At 56.5% G+C, this 18,684-nt stretch overlaps 1 long non-coding RNA gene across 1 annotated transcript in view; it reads right to left on the bottom strand.

Annotated features, from left to right (window-relative positions):
* Positions 1-7,932: 7,932 nt before the first annotated feature.
* The window catches only part of LOC136366985 (uncharacterized), a 35,698-nt gene continuing 24,946 nt past the window's right edge, over positions 7,933-18,684 (bottom strand). The window contains exon 4 of the long non-coding RNA XR_010744618.1: positions 7,933-8,564. This is a non-coding gene — a long non-coding RNA (uncharacterized lncRNA). The remainder of the gene's footprint in view (positions 8,565-18,684) is intronic.

Below are 18,684 nucleotides of genomic sequence, written 5' to 3'. Positions count from 1 at the left end.
TGAACTTCCCCGAAGGCGCGCAGGGGAGCGGCCGCCGGGCAGAGCGATGTGCCGGGGGGGTGGGGGGCCGGGGGGTCGGCTCTGCGCGGCCCCGGGGCCGGCGGGGGCGGGAGAGGGGGAAGGCAGCGTAGGTCCCGGAGACGGGGGGACCCCCATTGAGCTGCCGATGACAAGCAGTAAATCGGGGAAGAATAGCGCATGGAAACGCGCCGTCGGGGCCGCTGGCCGGCCCTACAGCTGCCGGCCCGTCTCGCCGCCGTCAGAGCCACCGTCTCCTCGGTGGCATTCCCGGCTCCCGCCACAAACACCGACGCCTCCCTGCCCGCACCCGAGGAGTCTCTCCCTGCAACAGAGGGGTCCCTCCCGCACCCCGCGGGGTCCCGCCGTCTCCCGCCCCCAGCCCGCCCCGTCGGCTGCTCGCCGGACTCGGCAGCCCCAGACTGTTTCAGGACCCTGGACAGGGGCGGGGCCGCCGTCGGGGCGCGGCGCCTTCGGGTCCACTCGTGTCCTTCGTGTCCTCCGGCCACGTCCCGATTGACCGAGAGAGGAGCGGTCCTCCCTGGTCCGGTCTGATCTTGACCACTCGCCTCTTTTTCCCTCCGTTACCGGGCTGGGATCACCCATCGCAGCGGCCGTCAAGCCCCGGGGCCGTACTGCCGGGGACGGGCCATGGTTTGGCACCGGTCGGAGCCCACTCCAACACAAACACACCCACCAGTGCGCGGGAATCGTGGACAGGGACGCCAATGCAGCCGAGGGGCTGTTTTAATGAGTATCGAGCGACTCGGTCTTGCCTTCGCCGCCCTCGTCGGCATGCGGGCTACTCCCGGTGCTGGGGACGGTGTGGACTCCCCGCCGTGCCCCGACGGTGAAACGGGCTGGCAGAGACTCGGGGTCGCCCTGCCCGGTCCTAGCGACAAAGAGGCGGCCCTGCTGCCAGAAATACAGCCCTCTTTCGTTAACCGCATTCCCCTTCTCCCGCCTGTGGCTGGCCCCGAAGCCGGAGCCAGGGATGCCCGGGGTGAGGGCTGTGCCTGGGGTGAGCGGCACGAGACGGTGACAGACCCGGACCGACACCGGGACCGGGTCCGCAGAGCCGGGCAGGACCCTGACCCCCACACAGCCCTGGCAGCAATTCTGCCTAGCGTTGCAAACTTTGCCCGGCAGCTCAGGGCTGTCCCTGCCCTCCTGATCCTGGAGAAATCGGGCGCAGGGGGATGGAAAGCGGGTTCGGGGGCTGCTACGGGCCGGGGCTGGGGTTGCCGGGGCCGCCCCGGCGGCCGCAGGTCTCGGGGTCTCTATAAATCACTTTTTTCAGACCCTCGGAATTCTATCACTCGAGACTGAAATTAAAAGGATGATTCCCGTAAGTGGCACACGCCGGACAGAGTCATCCCCGCTCGGCATTGTCCGTGCCACGGGGCTTCTCCAAGAACCTTCGCCTAACACTTTTGTCGTTTCAAAAGTCAGAACCTCCCAATTTTATCTGAAGTGCTGTTCTGAAAGGCTGCTTAAGCTTAAGAAAATTAAATTTTATTTCATGTACATTTAAAAGAAAAAAAAACAAACTTAAAAAACCCCACTACAAACAAAACAAACCATACACATATTATTATTATTATTAATAATAATAATAATAATTATGCCAAAACAACGGTATTTCTGATTTCCAATTGTAGTCGCTGAAAAAAGAGGCAGCATTATTTGTATTCATAATCTATTAACTAGGTTTGGGAGGAATTTTCAGCAGAAAAAAATTCATTACGGGGCTGCTCTGTGAATTTTCGCTCTCCCGAAGACATACGGGTAAAGGCTATACTCGGGGTTTTAAAAATTGTGTTAGAAAACAAATTCGCCTGGGCTTTTATTTCCTCTGTGATGGGACACGGAGATGAGCCAGGGTGATTTAATTTCTCAACGCCGGTCAGAGTTTGAATTCTCCCCTCCCCAAAACACTGCCCGGTCTGGCCCCGCGTCCTCTCCCCGCCTTGTCATTCCCGGCCAGAAATAAACCACCGGGGCGGAGAAAAGCTGGCTTATTTGCTAGAATAAAAATCGGGCTTATTTACAAGATTTTTTAAAAATCGTGTTTATTTGGAAGAATGAAAAAACGTGTTTCTTTGCGAGAATAAAAATCGGGTGTACTTGCGAGAGACCAAAAAGCCGGTTTCTTTGCAGAGCGAGGAGCCGCTGCTCTGGGAGCTGTGGGACGGGGGGCTGTGCCGTGTCTGGGGGGCACGCAGAAGAAAGGGGGTACCTTCCCCGCCGAGTGACCCCCTAAATGGGGCTGGGGCTCATTCCCCAGCGGAGCCCCCCGGACTGCGAGCTGCCTCTGCCAGGGGCGCGGGGGGCCCGCACCCGCGGCGCCAGGGCGCTTCCTCGATCTCTCTCCGCAGATGTGCGGGGATTTTGGGGGACACGGAGGGAGACACAGAGGTGCCCGGGAAGTGCCCTCTTTTACCCACTGAGGTCGAATTGCCACACGGATGCCTTTTCCTCGCCCCGCGGCCCGTCGCGCGCTGTTCGCCTGCCCTCCTCGCAAGGACGGCAGCCTGTTCCCCCTTCAACGAAAACCCGGAGAGGTGACGGCGGGGCCCTCCGCGGTGCCACCCTCGCCGCAGGACGGTCGGCACGGAGGGGAAGCCCGGCCGGAGGGGATCCCTCATCTCAGCTGCGAGCGAGGGGCGGCGGCCTTTCCCCGCACCCCCCGGCCGTGGGTGCGGTGCTCGCCCGTGGGAGAAATGCTCCCCAAGGCTGCCCAGGGTGTGTGCGGACACCCTCCGCCCTGGCGCTCACACGCGTGTGCGGGACACGCACACACATCCCCCGGGTGGTGACCCGCCGCTGTGACACACCCACCCGAGTGGGGACACGCGTGTGGCGCGGGGATGCAGCACGCGTGTGCACGGGGCGGCACACGTAGAGCTCGGGACACACCCGTGTCCACAGACGGACACCGACCCTCAGGTTCGCATCCGTCGTTTGCAAACGCGCTCCCGCAGGGCGCACCCCGGCCGCTCCCCAGCTCCGGCAGCCGTGGAGATTCCCTGTCCCGGATACTCATTCCCCTGCACCTTCCCTCCCCAAATTCGTCGGCTTTGTCACTCCCTTTCCCCACTCCACCCAACCCACTCAATTAACGGCGGCGGCTGGAGCGGGGCTGCAAGAGGCGGCGGCTGAGGGCCCCCCGCCCGCTTCCTTCCCTGCACGAGGTGAAAGAACACAGAAAAAGGTGAAAACACAAAAATAGCCCCGAAAGAGCCGCTTCCCCAGGTTTGGCTTTATTTATCCCTGCGTATCCTTGTGCCCTGCAGCCCGGGGCAGGCTGGACGAGCCGGGTGCCCGGCGGGGCAGCCCCGGCGGTGGCTCGGCGGGCCGGGGGGTGCCAGGGGGTGACGGGGTCCCACTGCCCGCGGCGGAGGACGCGGGGAGCCGCAGGTGCTGCTGGCGGGAGAGACCCGCAATGGCTGTTTGGGTGTTGCATTAAAGCACGCTGCAGTGCGCACACTGCGGCCCCTCCCCCCGCAATCTGCCTGTATGCTAATGACATGCAAAGAAACTCATTTGCATGTTTATCTCTGTCAATGGGCAAGCGTGGCGGGCGCGGCAATACGTTTCCTACCGTGGCGTGGAGGCCTCCCCCCGCCCCGCGCCCCTCACCGCCCCGCCGGGCCGGGGAGGGTCGGGCAGGGCTCTGCTCCGGCCCCACCGCCCAGCCCTGGCACCAAGGCAGGTACTGCCACAAAATGGCTGCCGGGGGGGGAACCGCAGCCTCCTGAGCACCCACCTCTGCCCCCCAGCAGTCCCCGGCCCCTCCGCGCCCCCTCCCCGCAAACCCACCTCCGGATTTTGTGCTTAAGCAGCCAATCGGGGGCGCGGTACCCTTCCCCCCTCCATCCCTCCTTCTTTCTCCCTCCATCCCTCCCTTCTCCCTCCATCCCTCCTTTTCCACCCTCCATTCCTCCTTCTTCCCCTCCTTCCCTCCTTTTCCACCCTACATTCCTCTTTCTCCCACTCTATATTCTTCCCTCTGTCGCCTCCATCCATTTCTTCATCCCACCTCTATCCCTCCTTTTACACCCATCATCCCTCTTTTTCTACCCTTCATCCCTCCTTTTTCACCCTCCATTTCTTTTCTATCCTTTATCTCTCCTTCTCCCCCTCCATCCTTCCACCTTTCCTTCTCCCCTTCCACCCTCCATCCTCTCCTCCAACTCTACACATCCCTTTTCATTCCTTTTTCACCTCCATCTCTCCTTTCCCCTCCACTTTGTCCCGCTGTCCCCAAACCCAGAGCCCAATCGTCACTGTTTCCACGCGCGGGGATATTTTTGATTTCCCACCGACCGGGAGGAAAGTCTTTTCCATCCTTCCAAGGGCTTCCGACTCTCGCCCGGGTGCTGAGCCCTCGGCAATTTGTGACCTCTGTGGGTCCGCCGGCACCATGTGAAGTCGCCGGTGGGTGCAGAGCCGCGGGTGGGTGCCCCGGAGGGGCTCGCCCCTTGTTCCCCTTCTGAGGGGGGCGAGAAATGTCCACAGGGACTAGTGGGGAGAAACAGGAGTGCGTCCATTCACGCGTGCGGGTCCACGGAAGGGACGGACATTGGAGGCACCGGTGCGAGTGTGGGTTTTTGAAATAGCCACCAAAAAAAAAAAAAAAAAAAAAAAAAAAGCGCGGCCTCTCCCACGACGCCGGGGTGCGCCCACGCCGCTATTTTCAAACACGCACGTGAGAGAGAAGGGCTCTGTTTTGGGGAGCGGGGAGTGCTCTGGCCCCGCACTCTGAGCGAGGGTGCGGCGACTCCAGCGTGGCACAGCGCGACCACCCCACACCCCACGGGGCTTTGGGACCTGGGGACGACTCACGACTGCCATGCAATACCGCGTTATATGCTCTCCATTCCATGTATATGTAAAGAACGCGTATATAATTTATGAACACGCTATAATTTATGGCGCCTTATTATACTACACGATGCTGCGTGACGCGATGCGACGTGACAGCCCTCGGCCCTCGGCACGGCCCCGCCGGTGTCCCCGGGCCGCGGGGACCGCCCCGCCCCGAGGCGCCGGTGAAGGGCGCCCGCGTTGCTGCGCTGGGCTCCGCTGGGTTTCGGGGATCCCCTCCTGTCCCCCCACCCGTTGGACCACCTCCTCCCTGCCCCTTCTCAGCCTCTCATCCCCTCCTTCGCTTTCTCGCTGTCCCAAATCTTGCTCACTTCCCCGGTGAAGGTGTGTTCGCTCTTTCCGTCCGTTATCTCTATTTTAGCCCCGGGGAAGTGGATGAGGCATGTGTGTTTATCCCCTCTTCTTTCACCCGAAATTGTCTTAGAAAAAAATAAAATCAGCCGAAAATCTAAGCCTGCCCGAGGTCCCCGGACTCGCCCCGTCGCGACCAGTTTGTCCCAGCACTATCCAGCCGCAGGTACTGGGGTTTATTTGTGTGGTCAGTCAGCACCTCCTTCGGTCACCATATCATCACACCTGTGCAGAGGGAAGTGTGACCCAGCTGGGATGATGCCGCTGGCTCCCGGCGAGGACTTCGCCCCGAAGCCCCGTCCCGGAGGGCAGCGGGTCCGGGGGTGTCGGTGCTCGGGAGCCCTGGGGGTGCCGGCCCTCAAAGGCCCCCCAACCCCGCGATCCGCTCCCCGGGTGGGTGTTCCCCTGTCGAGGGGGGCGGAGAGAGGCAGGCCGGGGCAGAGGCAGGTTTGGCAAGGCCACCTCCCCTGGCCTTCCGACTGCCCCCGCCAGGCAGTGTCCCCGCCGCACCCCGGCCGGGGGTGGGTCCGCACGCCCGGGGGACGTCGGCTCGGGGCTCCTCATCGGCGTGCCCGAGGCAGGGCTGCTTTTGCCAGGAGTATGTGGGAACCCCTACGGAGAGACACCCTCCCATCACTCCCCAAAACCTGCTGTGTCATCACGCCCCGAAGCAAAGGCGGCCCCCCAAAAGCAAATGGGGGGTGTGTTCCCTTACCTGAGCGCTGGCCCGGGGGAGCCGCGCAGAGCGGGGGTTCTGTGTTCGGCTCGTTTTCTCCTGCCGTGTCCCGCAGCAGAAACTTCCTCCGGCCAGGGCCGGGGTCGGTGCGGGGGAGCCGGGCTGTGCCGGGGGGACCCCACGGCCGGGGAGAGCCGCACACCCCGGGCCGTGTTTATATGTAGAAAGAAGGGTAATTTGAGTGCTTATACCAAGAACCGGGGTTGTTAAGTTTGCAGGCAGACAGCTAAACGGTGCCAAGTGCGGGCAGGGAGGGGGGTGCGGGGGGGAGGCTGGGGGTGTGTAAGAAATAAAGAGCAATTGTCAGAAGCGAACAAAAGGCGGAGGATGGAAAGGAGCTGGGAATCCCAGGGCAGAGCCCCTCGGTGTGGACTTGAACTTGGGCTTTGACACCGTCTGCCAGGCGGAGAGCGGCTTCGGGCCGGACGAGGCGGGCTGCGGGGGGAGTGACAACAGCCCCGGCAACGCAGAGAGGGGCATTGCCCCCTCCAAACACCCACCTTTGACGCGGCGGGGGGGCACTCTGCTTCAGAATGCGGCTGATCCGGGGAATAACCCAGACGGGCTGAGACCCGACGGGCTCAGCGCACCTCCCGGTGCAGAGCGGGGCGGCGGCGGGGGGACCCCGTCGGGGCTGGCCGGGGCCAGACGGTCGGGGGGGCCGCCCGGTTCTCACAGTCTGCGCCCGAGCCTGGATTCTCTGCACGTCCCGGCCGGTCCCCCCTTTGCTACTATTCAGCACTTAATTGAACATTAATGGCAGCTGGGGATGAAGTCATTGGAGCCGGCTTTTCTCACACATTTTTCATGCAAATCCGCTAAACTCTAAACAAATTTGAATAAAACCCCCTTTGTGCAGGCCCTCCATGGTGTTTTTCCACGGGCCGCTCCGCCTGTCTCCGCACACTTCATCCGGGGAGGGGGGAGCGGCGGGGAGATGAGGGGGTGTGGGGGGGTCTCTGCTCGGGCTTGGAGCGCCAGGCAGACCCAAAGATGCCGTGTCCTCTGCGAGGCTCTCAAGCCCAGGTCGCCCCCAGGACGCCCACTGCACTAGCAGGGCCCTGCACTGTGCCATCGTCTCCACTGGCAGCCCCCCTACAGCAGCAGTTCCCCCAGTAATACCCATTAGCAACACCAGTTCTCCCCGTAACACCTCCACGGCACCAGTCTGTCCCCAGTAGCACCAGTTCTCCTCCAGCTCACGCTAATCCCTCACAGCAATCCCAGCCCCCCAAACACCATCAGCCCCCCAGCAACCCAAATTCCTCCCAGTACCACCAGTGCCCCCAGCACCCCTTTGCTGCACTTGGCAGTCATTGCCTCTCTGTAAGGTGGTTTTTGGGTGCTCAGGGCTGCACAGGGTAAGAGCATGCAGACCCCCCCGGCTCCCCCTGCTCCGCAGCCCCCGCGCAGCCCCCATTAGCATCCCCGCGCCCGGCCCCCTGCCCAGCCTTGAACTTGGCCATGCCGGGCTGCGCTCCTTCTGCCTGCCTGGGCTCGCACAATGCCGGCCTTGACCCATTGTTTGCTTTTTTCGGATTTCAGCTGGGAAAGCGGCCACCTCGCGCAGCCTGCCCCGAGCACGCCGGGAGCGGGGCACAATGGGGAACCCTGCTCTGCAGGCAGAAGGGCTCCAAATCATTTGAGAGACATATTCATTATATTCTTTCACGGGGGTCTGTTTGCATTGGGTTTAGCGGTTACTTCCCAGACGGGGTTCAGACCAAATAAAGATCATTGAGCGGCGAGGGATTCGCTCGGGCTTTCAGGGAAATGTGCCTGATGCGGGGCACGGCGCAGCCCGGCTGCTCGGCTCCCGGCTGCTCCCGCTCCCCTCTTGATTTGCCTGGGTTTATTTCGTGCCCGTTGCCTCCTCCATCTCGAGACTGCACCAAATCACACGCTCACTTTTGCAAAAGGGAGAGTTTATTTTCAACAGTGCACGGGGTGGGGTACGGGGGGGGGTGGGATTTGGATGGGAGAGAATTACAGGCAGTACATTTCTCTTACAGGAACACAGAGGGTGCAGTACAACAGCAGCAGGGCTGCCTGGCCTGGACAGGCTCATGGTCCTCTGGGCTCCAAGCACAGTGCCTTCAGGAAGGCTGCACTCCCACAGCTCCCAGACTCAGGGATCAAGAGCAGCGAGGGCCGAGCTCTGCTCCATGAGCAAAGCTAGGGGCTAAAAGCTCCCTCCAAATTTCACACACCTGGTATTTCACCAAGTGAGACAGTGACTGGCTCAGATCTCTCTGCCTAAGCACTTTGGTCCTGCTCTAGGGTATTGAGGGCACTGAAGGCAACATACAGGAGTGGTGTGGGATGATCCCTTGGCTCCCTGTGTTGCCCTGGCTCCCTCCCCATGGCTGCACCGCTGTGTTTCGAAGTGATGCAGAAATCCACTGTGTTCATGAAATAAAGCTGTCTCCTCTCTGGGGCCAATGGAGAAGCAGGTTGGGACCCTCCTGGAGAAACTCGGAGAAGTCAGATGGCAAGTCCAGGGCAGGTGGTAGCCAACTGCAAGAAGGAACTCACAGGCTTCAAGAGTCCCTTGTCCACTCACTGGGATCTAGGAACAAAAGAAAAAAAAATGGAGTGGTTATGATCTCTGTCAGAGAAATGGCCCAGTAGTGCTTGGTTGAGAACAGATCAACTTGTCTCTGATGGAGCAGAACTCCAATCCTCTTTCCCTCCTCACCACACATTTCTCATGGCTCGGGACCACCTTACCCTCTTCCTTCCTGGGAAAACTGTAGTCCCCCAGATGCCAAGCTTCCCGTGCACGCTCCTCAATCCCCTACCTCTGCCTGCCCCGCACACTGCCAGCCAGGGGAGGGCTCACCGCTTGTCCTTCCTCCCTAGGCTTTGGGGCATGGGATTACTCTGCATGTCAGAGCCACTAAAGGCACAGCCCTCTGATGTTTTAATCTTCGTGTTAACTTTCCCTGCCCTCGGCGCCCTTGCCTGACTGGAGAAAGTGATACCAAGCCACCAAGCTGGAGCCGAAGCTGTGACACTTAGCCAAAGTCCCCTTCTCGGCTTTCCCCATGCCTCCCGTGCTTTGCCCCACACATCTTGCACCTTTCAGCTTGTTCTCCTCCCTTTTTCCTGATTTTTTTCATCTATTTCCTTTACACTTTACCCATGTTGAGTGTGTATTCCCTAGTCCCCAAACCAGTCCCATCCTTTCCCTATCTTCCCTTTGCTTTGCCAATAAACCGTTACACTGGAAAGGAGTAAAGACTAATATAACAAATCCTTGAGTACACTTGCAAAAGGAACCATCAGCTGGCTAATTTATTCTTTTTATTGCACCAAATTGTAATTTTATAAAATATTGCAAATTTTATAAAATATTTGCAAGCCCATTTTAAGAGATAAATCTTCTGTGTGGCTCTCTAATGAGCCGCCCTGGGAGCAGCCGGCATGTGATCTGCTGTAGGTCGCACCGCGACGTTCCCAGGCTGTGACTGGATGAACCACCGTAACTCTTTGAACTGTGCAAATACTCTGCACTCTGGGGTCCAGGCTGCAATTTTCATGGGTATTTTTTCTCTCTCTTAAAAATAGATCTTCTGTAACCCCTTTATTGCAATATTCATAAAGCACTTGATGGAAATCCAAGGAAAATCCCTTCCCTTCTGCAACTTTGAAGTAAGCCTAAAACTTACAAGAGGCAGAGGCCAAATCCACCCCATGTGCTTGGGTTTGGGGAAGGACCATGGACTGTGCCTGTCTCTCGGTCCTGAGAGGACAGACCCCATGCTCTGTGTGTTTAGGGAGACCCAGGCTGCAAAATGCCAAGGCTCAGCACTTCTTTGTCCTGTGTGAGATTAGGAGTCATCCTCAATGTTCCCCCGAGCCTGGTAAGGATGTTGAGGTCAGGGCAGATGAGATCTGAACGATGGTGGGTGCTTTCACAAGCCCAGGAGAGGAGGAGGAGGTGGCTGAACCCTTGTTCTCACCAGGGGAAAACCTTTACCTGGCAGGTGAAGTCCCCTGTCCTGGGCAGGGACAGCCCCATGTCGCTGCAGGAACAGGCTGAGCTTGCTTTGGCCTACAGAGAGAGACTCCTCTGTAGTATGGATAGAGAGGATGCTTGTTGGTACCAGACATCAACCCAGCCTGGAAATCACCCACTGCCTGCCTGATGGGCTTGAAACTTCTGGTAGCCAGAAACTGAGGGCAGGAGGGGCTGGGCCAACCCAACTGATTTGACATAAACTTCAGGAAAATTCAAAACTCCTGCATGCACTTTCTCTCTGGGCAGAGTTCAGCCTTGCACCAAGGGTGCCTGCAAAAAGAGGACTCCACTAGGACCCAGGTCCAGCCCCAACACTGCCTTCCCTCTCTACACAGGGAAAACATTCCTCTGTGCATGGATTTACTGTCCATGGTTTTTTTTTTTTTTCTTTAACTGAATAAGCAATTGAAATTATAGCTCAGCCTCGGCCCCAACACTTGCTCCTGTGCCTCCTTGTGCCCTTACAAAGCCAGCACTGAGGTTTATATGCTGATAAACTGCCCTGCCACAGCAATTCCGGGCGGTGGGAAGAGGAAAAAAAAAACCTCAAATAATGGTAAATGGATGCAGAACGCTCTGCCTAATCAGATTCCTGTCCCCTATTGAGGCCAGGAAGGAGGGACCCCACTCCTCCCCTGCCCTCAGCCCAGCCTCCGCTTCACCGGCTCACACGGAGAAACTTTCTGGACAATTTAATCTCGACAGGGTGTTACTTAGAAAAACCTTTTTCACTGTCAATTTTTCCCCCCCCTCCCTTCCACCTCCCCCCCCTTTTTTTTTTCTTCCCTCCCAGCCTTGATTGAATTTTGCAAGCCCCTGATATCTTTCTTTTTTGTAGGGATGCACGCTGCTTATGCAAATACCAGCCTTTCATACCAGCCTCCCTGGCTCAAGCCCTCCAACTTGAATGTGACCAAAAGCTGTGCTCTCCCCTGCTAACTCCTTAGCACAATTACACCTCCATTCTGCTCCAGGGGCCCGGGGAGGGGGAAAAAAAATCATTTTAAACTAATAACACGTGCTGTTTGCTTTGGATAATTACAAGGGAGCTTCGGCTTCTAAGAGCTATGAAATATTCTGTTCAGCGGGGCGGGAGGGAGGCTCCGTGTTACGCCTACGCCGCGAGTTTTATCTCCTGACGGAGATGCTCGTGCGGCCTCTCGAGGCTCCCTCCATCTCGTGCTCATCCTCCTCTGCACCTGGGCAAGCATTTACATTTCCTATGGAGCAACTTCCCGGTGCTTTGGGCTACAGGAGAGAGGAAGAAGGCGCCTGACATTTTCCTTATCTCAAGTTACAATTTCCTGCAAGCATCAAGATAATAAAACATCGGCGATGGGCAAGATGAGCGAAATGAATGCGCCGGCCGAGGCTCACACGGCAGCGCGGGAAGGGCCGGGGAGAAAGGACACCCGGGGGATGCGGCTGCTCCGCTGGCTCTCGTTTGCATCGCGGCCCTGACGTTATTGTCCTCCTGCCTTGTCTGCTGGGGAAGTTTATGTGGAGGGCTTTTGCTGGGGCGAGGAGGAGGAGGAGGGGAGCTTTCCCCAAAAGCACCCAGGAATCTGTCAAAAGAGGGACAGAAAAGAGAAGAAGAAGAAGAAGAAGGGAGACAGAGAGTGGGAACGTCAAGGACCCCTGACTAATGAATAGCAAGTTTGCCCTTGAACCTCCCTGGGCTTTGCCATTCCCAGGCTCCAAACAAGGGCTGATGCATGCTTGGGCCCAGCTGCAGGGGGACTGGGCTATGGTTCATCTCAGACACTTTGACAGCCCGGGCCTTTTCCCCACATAGCTCAGACTCGCCTAACTACTCCCCTGGCAACAGCTCAGTGCAGGAACCTGCGCTGAGGCCCTGCCTGCTGCATACAGAAGTACGAGGAGGAGGAGGGGAGCCGCTGGGAGAAATTAGCTGGAGACTGGCTTAACCCATCAAATGCTGGGCAGGCATTGCCAGCCCCGGCACCCTTTGCTCAGCCCCAGCACCCTCCACGCACCCCTGGGTGCTCGCTGGCCGGTATCTGCAGTGGAGCTGGAGAGGGGCAGGGGTGGGTTAGACATGCAGAGTTGCTGTGTATCACAAATCCCACAACCTGCTGCTTCGCCACGACCCAGTGCCTTGGACCTCATGAGTCTGAGGGTCCTCATGGTGCCAGGAGGGAGCCAAAGTAGCCAGCTGGAAAAGGCCACCGGACACTGAGAGGAAAGGGCATGGCCTCTCCCTGGTGTGGTGGGACAGGGCATCCCTCCCTGCCAGCCAAAATGAGGGCAAGGGCTGGATGAGAGGCAGAAACTTGCCCTGGATGCTCTTTCTGCATTGCAGATCAAAGGCTGGGGACGAGCTGGCCTTAGGGGTCTGCACTGAATGGCTGGAGAGAACAGGCACAAGCACCCGGCGGCTCTAAAATGCGACCCAGAAACGTTCCCACATTCCGGCCCCATATAAATCAAGGGGCAAAAAAGGGGGAGCTCCATCCCAGCCTCTGTTTTTACAGAGCATCTTTCATGTGCAGCCCCTGAGAGAGGGCTTTGCCGAGCTTGTTAAGGATGGCTCCTGCGCCAGGCAGAGAGGGGGACGCACCATATGGAGAGGAGAAAAAGAAAAGGGGACACTGAAAATGGAAAATTATGCAAAGCAGGAGGAGAGGCGCTGGGAGAAAGGGGGGAGGGAGGCAGCAAGGAGGTGGGGGATGGGGAGACAGGAGGCTGGAAGGGAGCCCTGACTTGGGGAACACCATTAGCTGGCACTGGGGCTGCATGAGGAACAGAAGTTTCCTGTGACCAGGTGCAGGACAGCCCTTTGTACCCTTGGGTGCTGTCACCGGAGGGCAGTTCTCCAGCCTGGCCTGAGAGGGTCTGGGCTGTGCCAGGGCCATGCCCAGCTGGACTGTGGTGGGTGCACTCTGTTTTTGGAGTTGTGCTGCACTGGGAGACACAGAAAAACAGGGTCTGTAGTGACCTACTTCAGAGGTGTCCTGAGGACTTCTGTTACTATAGCAATGAAGTTGCAAGCAAATACTGTCTTTTGGACAAGAGTTTTGCTTGTCATCAATCACAAAAACCAGACTCATATAAAGAGGTGCCAGGGCATTGTAAGAAAAGGCTCTGATCAACAGCAACCATAGCAAGGGCCCAAACTGCCCTTGGGTCTCAGCTGCCCATGCAGTGATGGTGGACACTCGGGTGAGCAAAAGGAGAATCCAAATTCAACTGCCAGAGCTCTTTCCTTTCCCTGCAGAGTCCTGGTGCTGCAGGGTGAGCTGCAGGCCCAGTGGGGCTCAGGAATGCTGTGTAGGTGTTCCAGTCCAGGCTTGTGTTACTGCCCAGTCTGTGCTCAAACTCCAGCATCTGGCCTAACATGGTGTTTGGAGAAATGACTCGGCTCTTCCCAGCCCAGGTGTAGAGCTCCTTTTCCCTGACCTGGAAACACTGGCCACCTTTGGGGAAACCACCCACCTTGTCACTGTGACAGCTTCTTTTTCCCAAACCCACTCTGTGCCCAAGTTTGTGGCACTCTGCTGGCTCCCTGTCATGGGCCACAACCACCTTGCACATCCTCACTGGGCGCAAGCCCCCTTCTCCAGCCCATCTTTCACCCAGTAAGGAAAGCCACCCACCCCTGTGCTTGCTGCTTGCTGCTCTGTGACTCCTGCTTTGTCCCCTCCATGCCATTCTCATCTCTCCATTCTGTGGTTTTGTTCAGAGCAGCCAGCGTTTTTCCTTCACTGTCCTCAGCATTGCTCAACACCCAGGAACACAAACTGCTCCTGGCTCCCACCTCTCATCTCTCCTGGCCCTATCACAGCCTTTAATCTTACACCCCTATCTACTACATTGCTCCCTTTTCTAGCTCCTTCTCCTGTTGGTTCAATCAGGAAACCTTTCCTTCCTGCATCCCAAATGAATCTCTCCATTAAACCCATCTACTGTGCTTCCCTCCCTTTACCACTGGTTGATTTCCCATCAGCCCTATGTTCCTAAACCCTCATTTCAGGCAGGTGTGGGGCAGATTCCTGTGAGGCCAGTGCACAAGAGGGGCTGGTAGAGAGACAGGCGTGGGCCTGTGCCTGCAGAGATGGGCACGCTTGCCCTGGCATACACGTGTTCCTGCCTGCACATGCCAACACCTACATGTTCCTGCCCACGTTCCCGCTGCCAGATTCAAGGCTGTGGGATTTCAAGGGGAGCTCTTGTTCTCCAGTGGGGCAGTATCCATGCAGCAGGTTGGGATTTGGGCTGTTTGGTCTTACAGTCACTAGACTAAAAAGATGCCATACCCATTCAGTTTCTTCAAGAACCGTGCCCTGGAGTAAGTGTGCTGGCCAGATCCTCAGCAAAGCCCTGGAATAAGCTGTAGGCACTGAAGAGGATTCATCTAAGCAGCATACAAAGAAAAATAGCAAAAAATAAAGTTCACGGGGGCACACGAAAAACAGAGTTTCCACCCACAGAGCAGCTGTGTGGGGCTCTGGAGACAGGCAGGCAACGTGGGAGATGTTTCAGAGCTTGCTCTCAAAATGATGCATTTGCAACTGCTCCCTTTTTCAACCACTGGAGGTACACTGAGCTACCTGCCCTGCAGAGACACATTTCAATCTTCAGGCACAGGACTTTGTCCTGGGCTGCTTTAAGGCTGGCTGGCCCTTGTGGCAGCATGATGCAAAAATGAGATGTGCCTTCGTGGGAGAGGAAGAAGAGGGATGTACTCTATCCCTTGCTATTCTGACACAGGCAAGAAACTGCCCCTCCAGGAACAAACCTAGGGAAAGGGGCTGTTTGGTGTCCTCACTGCAAATTCCCACTAGGAATGGGTGGTGTGGGGAGAGCAGATGGAATTCAGGGTGTCCTTTGAATCAGGCTGGCCTCAGCTGCTGTGCTGGAAGCTGAACCGTTTCCAGGGAGGATACGGCAAGAACAGTGAGTCCTGCCCAAGTGACGGTCCAAAGCGCTGGCACTGCGTCCTGATTCAACCTCGCCCCAGATTCCTGCCCTTGGCTGGCATCCAGGTTTCTTTCTCCTTGACCCATCTCCATCAAAAGAAGCGCTGTTATGAGTCTCCGCTCTGAGTTTCTAGTCTACAAATAGAAGCAAAGCAGCACCTGCTCCAGAGCTGAACATTTCCACTATACCCTATTTTGATGCCTGTCCCGGCCAAAGAAATCTTTTGGGACTGTGTCACTTGTATGAGATGTTAAAGACATCAACCTCCAGCACTACAAGACACTGATACGAAACTGAACTACACAATTGCTGTGTGTCCCTGCACTTCCACCTTGGCTGCAGAGATGCCCCACAAGGGCTCATCTCTAGCAAATATTTCTCTGGACAAGGACAGGGAGTTGGCTGACTTGAGCACTGGGGCCGATGTGTTTATCGGGCAGCAAAGCTGGCCCTGCCATCTCTCCCGAGGAAGCTGTGCCATGGGAGCTGCTAAAACAGCATTTCATTTCCAAACAGGGCCCCAGAGACCTCTTGTGTGAAGGATTCAACAGAGCGAGGCGGGGTAGAGCAGAACAAGGAGACACAACCCCAGGCTACAAACAAGCCAGACCCCAGGTTTGATGGACCTCACTGCTCTGCATCAGGGTTCAGGCTGGCCTGTTCCCTTGAATCAGTGCCAATCTCTCCTATGTCACCACTGATGGGGAAACAGAGAATTGGGATTTTTTCACCTCCTTCTTCCCCCCTTTTCCCTCCCCTAACTCCTTTTCCGCATCATAAGCAAAGTCCTAATAAAGCTCCCATCCCCACTGCCAGCCCTGCACCATGCTCCCAGCAGAAAAGAGATGCAAAGCCACGCTTGGAATCTGATTCCCCGGCTTTAAACGCTGCTCTGCCAGCAAAGTGCGACTTGAAAGCTCCCCTGTCACAGTTACAAAGCTCCGAACAGCCCTTCCTCGGATAATCACGCTTATCTCCAGATTAAGAAAGAGAGACCTGCAGCTGAGGCTGGTCACATGGGCTGGGATGTGGGCAAATCTCTTTTAAACAATCCCCATATAGCTGTGACCTCCACCACAGCCCAAATACACCGTCCCTCAGTCCCACTTGAAAACCAGCTCTGGAGACATGACAGAGCATGTGAGAGGAGATTGGGCTGGTGATGGGGGGGACGGAGGGAAACCAGGGGGGAGGAGTGAGAAAGCAAAGGAGAAGAGGAGGGTGAGAAAGACGGAAGAAGAAATAAGTAAAGGGAGGATGTGGGAGAGGAATAGGATGTGGTGGAGAGGGAGGAAAAGTGCATGAATGGAGGGGGAGGATGATGAAGGACAGAGAGGTCTCTGCTACTCTTCCTGTTGGGGATTAGTTGTCCCTGCACTGTCCTCAGTTTAACTCTTCCCACTCTGTCCCCAGCTAGCAGCCTAGCCTGATTACGTGACTCCAGCTGTGCCAAGCAGCCTTGGCAGGGTGAGCACGTTACCTACTTTGCTGCCACGGATTCATTAAGAGGCTTTGCTTGTGTGGGAATAGTCATCCCAACGGGGAAAGGGAAAAAAAAACCCTCCTCAGATCAACCTGGCGAGGAGCTCTGACAAAGCTGTTTCCACAGCCCTGCCCAGAGTTTGGGAGCAGAATTAAGGAGAGACGGGGATGTGCAAACGGGAGAGGAGGGCACAGGGGTGGGAGGTCAGCTGGAGGGGGTCCTTAGCATGGCCACTGCTCAGAGATGAGACACCAAACAGGGAGGGACTGCAAGCCCTTTGCAGGATGCTGGTGCCTGGTTCTTCACCTTGCATCTGGGTCAGGCATGGATGGCACATTCACCCTCTGTGTAAATGAAAGGTCTGAGCAACCGCAGAGTGACTTTTTCCTACAGCGAGTTCCCCTCTTACATCCTTGTGGGATTAACACAGTTACTTTGCAATGGAGGAGCCCAAACAGTTCTGAAATGGGCACAGAGTGCTGGGGCTGCACCTCTCTGAGGATGCCCACTTTCTGCTGGCACTGACTGGGGGTTTCCAGCCACGGCCACTGGCTGCAGCCCGCCGAAGGGACCGCAGTGCTGCCTCTCCAGCTGCTCATTATTCACCCTGTGCAATTAGGCACCGCTGATAAGTCACATGAAATTGCCTTTGTTCTCCAACTGGAAGACCTGCATTTCATGGGAATCCCTTTTTTTCTTGCACATTACTGACGACTGTACCTACTGCTAGAGTGCAGTGAGGATTTTGGGCTGGCCCTCATAGATGTCCTGTGCAGGTCGATGGGGAGGTGTAGCCTGGCCCTGCCTGTGTTCCTGGATTTCCCTGAGCACAAAGGAGAGCTGCTCCTCCTGCAGCCCACCCTGCCCCACCAGGGACTTGTCAGCTCTCCTCCTGGCAGGTGGCTTTGTTGCTTTGTGGCTACTCTACCATCTCTCCATGTCACCTCCCAGCTTCCCTCCCAGCAGCCGAGGAAAGCCCAGTGCAGCTGCCAAGTCAGTGGGGGAAGAGGCATCAGCCCCACCCAACCCAAACCCTGCTGATGCCAACAGCCACCTTTCCTGACCTTCTCCTTCCCCTCCAGCCAGCCCATCAGGAGTCAATCCCATGCTCTGCTGCTTGGACCAAGCATTTCTCACCCAGGCTCCCTGCAGGGTCACCCCTGCTCTATCCTGTACGAACTCCTGCTCTTCATTCCTTCACTGCACCAGAATCCAAGTATGGAAGAGAAGGTAAAGCAAACTGGAGCCAACAGGAGGCAAGCTGTGCTCCAGTAAACTTCCCAAAACGACTTCTGCTTCGTAGCAGCCTTGTGCCATGTAAATCCCTGCTCTTTCAGCACCTGGCAGCTGCTCAGATGGGACCACAGGGAGAAAAGACATCTTGGCCCATTCAAGAGTTTCTTCCCATTCTGCTCAAGAAATGTATGTGGGCTCTTAAGTCTTGTTGATTTAAGGGAAAGGATGCAAAATTAATTTAGACAGGAAATTAATTAGATGTGAACTGATGTTTACATCCCTACACATACAATGAATCCTTGTGTGAACCTCCAGAATGCAGATGGATGGATGGATGAATGATAACAGCAGTCTAGGAATGACATTATGTGCTGGTCCATACGCTGGGGATGTAGAAAGACTTTTCTCTGCATTGGTAATTAATAACTCTATCCTGAGCAAATGTTGATAAATCCTTTATAGAGCACGTTATCTCTGTCTCTCCAACTCCTGTTCTGCATTTCCATTTGCCTGTTTCCAGTGCTCCACCCCTGGCACCCACACGCTTCACTTCCCTCCCATATTTTGTAACTGGTAGCAGATTTGACTCCCTTTCTGGAGAAAGAGGCGGAGGTTTTGTTACTGGGGCTTTGTGTGAGTGATTGCATGTGTATGTGTGTATACAAAGATGGATACAAATCCATTGGAAATAAACACCTTTTAAGGGACTTGAGAGAAAGACACACAGGGCAGAGGAGAAGAAAGAGCCTACAGACCCTCAGCCAGACAATCAGCCAAGATGAAGAGAAAGACCCAGTGAACCAAAAAAAGCCTCAGTTCTCTTTTAAACTCTCCATGATTTGCAACGAAAGCAGCAGATCCCATTGCTGGGAAGCTGAGCTCCGGCGATGCAACCCTCACCCCTTCTCCCAGCCCCGCACAGCTCAATTACCCCAGGCTGCCAGGCTGCACTGAGCACACCCCCACCACCCCGCATCTCCCCCGCCACCGAGACAGCTTTCACCA

Source organism: Sylvia atricapilla, chromosome 13 (genome assembly GCF_009819655.1).
Source record: "Sylvia atricapilla isolate bSylAtr1 chromosome 13, bSylAtr1.pri, whole genome shotgun sequence".
Classification (NCBI taxonomy): domain Eukaryota; kingdom Metazoa; phylum Chordata; class Aves; order Passeriformes; family Sylviidae; genus Sylvia; species Sylvia atricapilla.
This window is presented reverse-complemented; position numbering and strand designations above follow the sequence as displayed.